The sequence below is a fragment of the Nicotiana tabacum genome, chromosome 1, assembly GCF_000715075.1.
Source record: "Nicotiana tabacum cultivar K326 chromosome 1, ASM71507v2, whole genome shotgun sequence".
Taxonomy (NCBI): Eukaryota; Viridiplantae; Streptophyta; class Magnoliopsida; order Solanales; family Solanaceae; genus Nicotiana; species Nicotiana tabacum.
In genome coordinates, this window is record NC_134080.1 from 78767449 (window position 1) to 78774322 (window position 6874).

The 6874-nt window shown below is 34.9% G+C and overlaps 1 long non-coding RNA gene across 1 annotated transcript; it reads left to right on the top strand.

The window, feature by feature from the left end:
• The first annotated feature begins 541 nt into the window (after window positions 1-541).
• LOC107829746 (uncharacterized) lies at window positions 542-2704 on the top strand. The gene is made up of 2 exons (XR_001658005.2): window positions 542-1733; window positions 2247-2704. It is a non-coding gene; the product is annotated as an uncharacterized LOC107829746 (long non-coding RNA).
• The last annotated feature ends 4170 nt before the right edge of the window (window positions 2705-6874 follow it).

Here is a 6874-nt window from a genome sequence, read left to right on the forward strand (position 1 = left end):
CCAAAGCAAAGTTTTAAAGATCGAGATTCTACATAGATTATTTGCTGGCCTTAGCATTTTATAGAAGAATCTTTATCATCCTACCTAAAAGGGATAACCAAATTTTCAATCTTTTGTTTCTTAACTAGTTAACATTAATGAGTTAAAATAAGCTAATTAATGTAAAGTTTAAAATGTACCTCAAACAATAGTGCACGCAGAACATTGTGCACCGAGTACTACAGTGCCCAAAATTTGTCTACAGAATACTTTAGTTTAAATTCTAAAATTTCCCCATTCATGACTAATGAATCAATGTTGGGAATTGATTCAAAAGTCTAGGTTTTTAAGTTTAATGCCTAGGATAGGTTATTTATCGTAAGTTGAATTAAGTCTTTTACTAGAGTTGAAAAAGTCTTTTGTTAGGTTGTTAATTTTTTGATTTTTTTGCTATTTTTATGGTGTTTTTCCTAGTGGTTAGTCATGTGGGAGTCTTTTGGATAAGCTTCATCTTTATGAGTTTGTAAGACTATAAAAGATAGACTCATCCAGTTAATATAGCACGCTATTCTACAAAGAAATTCATTCATCTTCCTTGCGTAACTCTAAGTTTTCTAGTTAAAGAATATCTCTTTTTTCTCCGTTGTGGTATTAAAGCTTGCTTTCGGTCTTTGACCGGGCGTTAAAGAGATTAAGAAACACGTGAGAGAGTGAAATACAAGAAGAAGAGAAAAGTATGACAGCAAATGGCATGTCCTCGTCTTCACAACCGCTCATACCCATCTTCAATGGCGAGAAGTACGAGTTTTGGAGTATCAAGATGAAGACCTTGTTTAGGTCTCAAGAATTGTGGAACTTAGTCAAAGATGGGTTCTTTGATATAGAAGAGCCGGATGCAGAGGAAGAGAGAAAATTAAAAGAAATAAGAAAGAAGTAAGCCAAAACTTTGTTCTTTATTCAACAAGCTGTTCATGAAACAATTTTCTCAAGAATTGCAGCAAATGCTACCTCAAGAAATGCTTGGCTTATTTTGAAAATGGAGTTCCAAGGTTCCTTAAAAGTAATTACTGTGAAACTTCAGTCTCTTAGTCGTGGCTTTGAAACATTCTTCATGAAAAATAATAAATCTGTGCAAGATTTTTTGTCAAGAGTTAGTGAATTTGTAAGTCAAATGAAATCCTATGGTGAAGAGGCAGGTGATGAAATTGTAGTTTCAAAAGTTTTAAGAATTTTACCTCCTAATGGGTTCTTTGCAATCTCATGAATCACGGATGAACAAGTCAATTGAGAAGACTGAAGAACAAGCTTTTCAACTGAAGGAAGAGCCTCCAAATCAGAATGAGAAGTCACTGGAACAAGGAGCACATGGACGTGGTAGAGGCTAGCACTTTTAAAGGCAGAGGACATGATATAGGCAGAAGCCAATCTGGATGGATAAATAGCCGCAAAGGTATAGTGTAATATTATAATTGTCACATATTGACCGTGTAGAAGGTAAATTCTGGTACAAAAATAAGCAAGCTGGTTATGCCGAGGAAGAGGAAGAAGAAAGCATGTTTTTCATGGCTCACTCTACCACCATAGAACATAAGATTGGTGTTTGGTTTGTGGATAGTGGCTGCTCCCATCATATGACTGGTGAAAGAACAATATTTAAAGAGTTAGATGAGACAAAAATAGGCAAACTTGGCTTGGGGATAATAAGGAAATCCAAGTCGAAGGTGAAGGTACTGTTGCTATCCAAACTAGTCAAGGTAAAGTGAAACTTATCCAAAATATTTTATTTGATCCTAATTTGGCACATAACCAGCTAAGTGTAGGGCAATTGTTGAATGGTGATTTCTCTGTCTTGTTTGATGATGGCTCATGTATTGTTAAGAATAAATAGTCAGGTCAAATCTTAGCAAATATTCGTATGACAGAGAACAAAATGTTTCACACTTGAAGTTTCAAAAATGGAACAAGCCTTAGTTGTTAGTGAGAAAAATCTAAGTTGTGGCATTTGTGTTATCGATATCTGGATATGAATGGATTGAGAATGCTGAGCCAATATAAGATGGTTCATGATTTGCCAAATATAGGATCTTTATTGAAAATATATGTGAAGGCTGTATATATGGCAAGAAATTATAGAAAATCTTTTCCTGTAGGAAGATCTTGGAGAGCCACTAGTTGTCTTAAACTTATTTGTTCAGATTTGTGATGTCCTATGACCATAGAATCTCTTGCTAGTTCTTGATTTTTTTGTTATTAACCGATGATTACAGTTCGATGAGTTGGGTATATCTTTTGAAACGCAAATTAGAAACTTTTGCAAGCTTCAAAAGATTCAAGGCATTAGTTGAAAACCAAGTTGGTAACAAAGTTAAGGTTCTTCGTACTGACAGAGGAGATGAATTTTTATCACACGATTTTTAGTTATTTTTTGAAGAAAATGGCATTCACAAGAAATTGACTGCACTTTACACTTTTGGAGCAAAATGAGATTACCAAGCGGAAGAACTGAACTGTGATGGAGATGGCCAGGAACATGTTGAAGAGTAAAGATCCGTCAAATCAGTTTTAGGCTGAGGCTGTTCTCTCCAACAAAAGCAGTCAGGGGTCGAACACCTTTTGAAATCTAAAAGGTAGAAAGCCGTGGGCAAGTCATGTAAGAATTGTTGGTTGTATTGCATATTGTTGCACCTTGTTTTACACAAGTCAAAATAAAGTACAACTTACGGTACTCTACAAGATTAATTGGTGTTTAGAGTTAGCCAACTAGTATTTAAGGTATATTAGGACACCTATATTACACTATGTAATGTAAATTTGATTATGACCATTGACATTCTAGGTAAGGGTTCAAGTTATTTCGAGGGGAAGGTATTAGTGATGACGTCCAAAACACACCTCCATAAGGGATGTGCTACGGTCGTATGTAATATAATTTACCCAACTATGAGTCGGGGTCGAATCCCACAGGGAGCTATGAAGCATTTTAGTTGACTCAATTGCTAAATAATCTAAGTTGAACAAAGAGGGATAAATATAATTGGATTTTGTGGATATTAATTAATGAATTAGATTCAACTAACTAACAACAAACTAAATTATAAGTCGAGAATAACTTAAGAAATTTATGGATGATAAAAAAGCCTAAGGTAGAGAATCCCCCAATTGCCGGGCTAACTCTGAGCTAAATCTTGAAACTTTGTGTGACATTATTCTATCAACCTTGGACCTAAAGTTGTTCGCTAGAGTTTCCCAACTGCTAATGACACTATTCTTGAACTATTTTTTCCAAAATAATCAAGATAATAAACTCGTCCAATTCTAGGTCACACGTCGAATCATGATGTCCCCATAACAATTCTAATTCGGGTTAAGTAATTCCTTAATTTAACCCGAAGTACTGTTATTTGACTGACCCAACCTTGTCAATTTTTTCCAAGAATAACAAGAAATAGGGCATAAACAATTGCGAGCTCGAACAATTGAATTCATTAAAACCGAAGCCAAACAAATAAAATAAGTATCAACGATTCAGGAATATTTACTCAAAAATGTCCAACAACGGGTTCATCAATACCCTAGATAGGAAAATTAGCTACTCATGTTTGTACTAAAAAACATAATGACTATTCTCAAAACAATCTCCATAATAAACAAAAAATAAGAAAAATTGAGAGAAACTCTTCAAATCTTCGATTCCCTTGCTTGCTTCGAAAGTAATGTTCTCTGCTTTTCAGGTTGAGATAGCAGCTGGGGAAGCGAAAAGAAGCTTTTATATCGTGTCAAATTTGCTCCAAAGACCAAAATATCCTTATAATTTTTGCCTTCTGCTCGTGCGCCAGGCTCACGCCGTGCGCGCACCGCTCTGTATTTGACTTGTCCAAATGAGCGCACACTGAGCGCACATTACAGGAAAAAATGCATTGTTTTTGCACTTTGTCCATTTTTTTAGTTTGAGCAGATTTTCGTCCCAAAATTTCAAAAAATTCCTTCAACTCGTCTTTCAACTCCCTATCAACCAAAGAGCATCAATTAGACACAATTTTGGTGAGTTTTAACCACTAAACTATTCAAGAACACTTGAGAATGAGGTTAAACTACTATCAAAATATACAGAATTATGTGGAATCATCAGTTAGGTATCCCTTAAGATCCAGGAAATGTGGTTCTGGTGGACTCGATCAAATAAGAGAGGGAAGGTTCAAAAGAATGATTAGTTATTTTACAAAGAATTTCTATCAAAGTGTAGCCAATGCAATTCTCATGTATTGAATAAATATTCAAAGCATGGCCATTTCATTTGTGATAAAATATATACAATAGGATATGCAAAGTAAATTAATAAAGAAAAATCTTTTTGGAGTTTAATTGAAAGAATTGGGTTCGAAATAAGATATAAAGGAAACCTCATGTTATAATTATAGCCGTGTGATTTAACTATACAAGATAAATCTTAATTGGATACATATAAGAAAATGGTAAAGAATTAGTTTTTGAATAAAGTAACCGACAATTAACTTAAAACAAAATAATCAAACAAAGTAAGAAGAGTTGTCATAGATAAGGGAACTTCAGAAAGAAATTATCCACAAAGAATCTTACATGTGACAATGGAGTGATTAAATCAAATAAGGAATGTGTATTAATAATTGAGATGTTCTAAAAGAGTTTGAATAAATTTAAAGAAGTTAATTTATAATTAAAATCAAATAATCACTACAATGGATTGTCTTACATGCACAAGAAAGACTGTGAATAAATAAATAAATAATGGAGAGAATTATCTTCAAAAATGAGTAGGTGTTTTTCAATTGACTAAAATACTTGACTAAATGTGTAAAAAAAATAAGCGTAAAAGGTTTGTCAAGAGTGTATGAGTATAAAGGAATATTGATTTTTATGACAAAAGAAAAGAAAAGATCATATAAGAAAGACCTTAGAGTTTGGTTCGTAAGAATTGGATAAATGAATAAATAACAATAAAATGCATATGTAGACAATCAAATAAATATACAAAGAAGCTAGGAAGATTATAAACCCTGTACAAGAATATCTTAAAATATAACTCACGGAGAATGTTGGCAATTATCGTGTTAGACCCAAATGGATGCAGCAATTGATTTAATCCTAAATATGATAGACTCAATTAATTATAATTAAATACAAAGGTTATTTAAAATGAGTTAATCAATCAAACTAGCTACTTATATAAGTTAATTGATCACTCCAATTAAGAGGGCGTGTCCACTAGGCTGTCACGACCCAAAACCCAACCTGTCGCGATGACGCCTATCATGGTACTAGGCGAGCCAACTACTCAGACATTTCCAACACTTTTAATCTTCGAAATATACTAGGACGGTTTAAATAAATAAAAATCTCGTAAAAAGGGATAGGATATTATAACTCAATATAAAGTTTTTCCAAAACCGGTGTGTCAGTGAGTACATGAGTATCTACATAATGACATAGTCTGGTACACTGTCTAGAAAGTAGAACTGAATAATTAAACTGAAAGATAGTGGGAGGAGAGTCAAGGTCTGCGGATGCCAAAGCAGCTACCTCGATGATCTCAGAGTGTCTGAACTATGCGAGTCAACAACGCCGTGACCAGAAGCACCTGGATCTGCACACGAGATGCAGGGTGTAGCGTGAGTACAACCAACACAATAAGTAACAAATTTAACCTTTGAACTGAAAGTAGTGACGAGTTTGAGTATTACAGCCCACTTACAACATTAACAGTACGGACAATTACAGAAAAATATGACAGTGATATCTGAGAAATTCATAATCTACAAGTAAAGGTACAAGAATTTAGACATGCTTTCAGGTTTTGAAATAAAATTCAACACAGAACAGGGCAGATCCAGCCCAAATACAAATAAACCAGGGCAGATCCAGCCCAAATGTAAATAACTGCTAGCATTGTGCGCACTGTGGATGTGCAGACTCCAGAAGAGCTGATACAACCCAAGCGCTATAATAAGCCAAATCCTGGCATGAATCAGTAAAGCCTGATGCGGCGTGCAGCCCGATCCCATGAATATCACACACAACAGACCCTCAGCCTCACTCAGTCATAAATCTTTCCAGTCTCTCGGGCTCACCAGAATCATGATAATCAGCCCAAACAATGATAATATGATGTATCAGATAAAGGACAACAGAGACTCAGACATATTATGCAAATAATAGCTTTGACTAAGCACAAAATGATAAATTAAGCAAATAATTCAATATGTAACACGACCTCTGTGGATCCAACAGTACTAACACGGAGCCTAAGCAAGATTTCTAACATGACTGGTAGTTTAATTGCTTTAACACATGGTGAAAATACGAGTAAAAGCAAGATTATTCAACTATACAGTTCCACAGAATCGACCAAGTCGCCATTCTTATGGCGCACACCCACATACCCATCTCCTAGCATGTGCGTTACCTCAACAACAATCACATAACACATAATTCAGGATTTCACACCCTCAGAACCAAGTTTAGAAGTCTTACTTACTTCAAACTGTGCAAATCCCTACTCCGACAAGCCCTTGGCTCGCGAAACGGCCTCCGAATGCCTCGAATCTAACTGCAAACAGTTCAATACAATAAATACGAGCTAAAAAAATCAATTCCATAAGAAAATACTAAGTTCTTAATCAAAAATCAAAAAGTCAACTCAAAAGCCGGCCCCCGATCCACGTCTCGAAATTCGATAAAAACTACAAAATTCGGAAGCCCATCCAACCACGAGTCCACCCATACCAAAATGACTCAAATCCGATACCAAAATCTCAATTAAATCCCCAAAATTTGGCCTAAGGACTTTTCTCCATTTCCCCCCAATTGTTCAACCCAAATCACTAATTAAATGATGAAATCAAAGATATAAACATGGAAT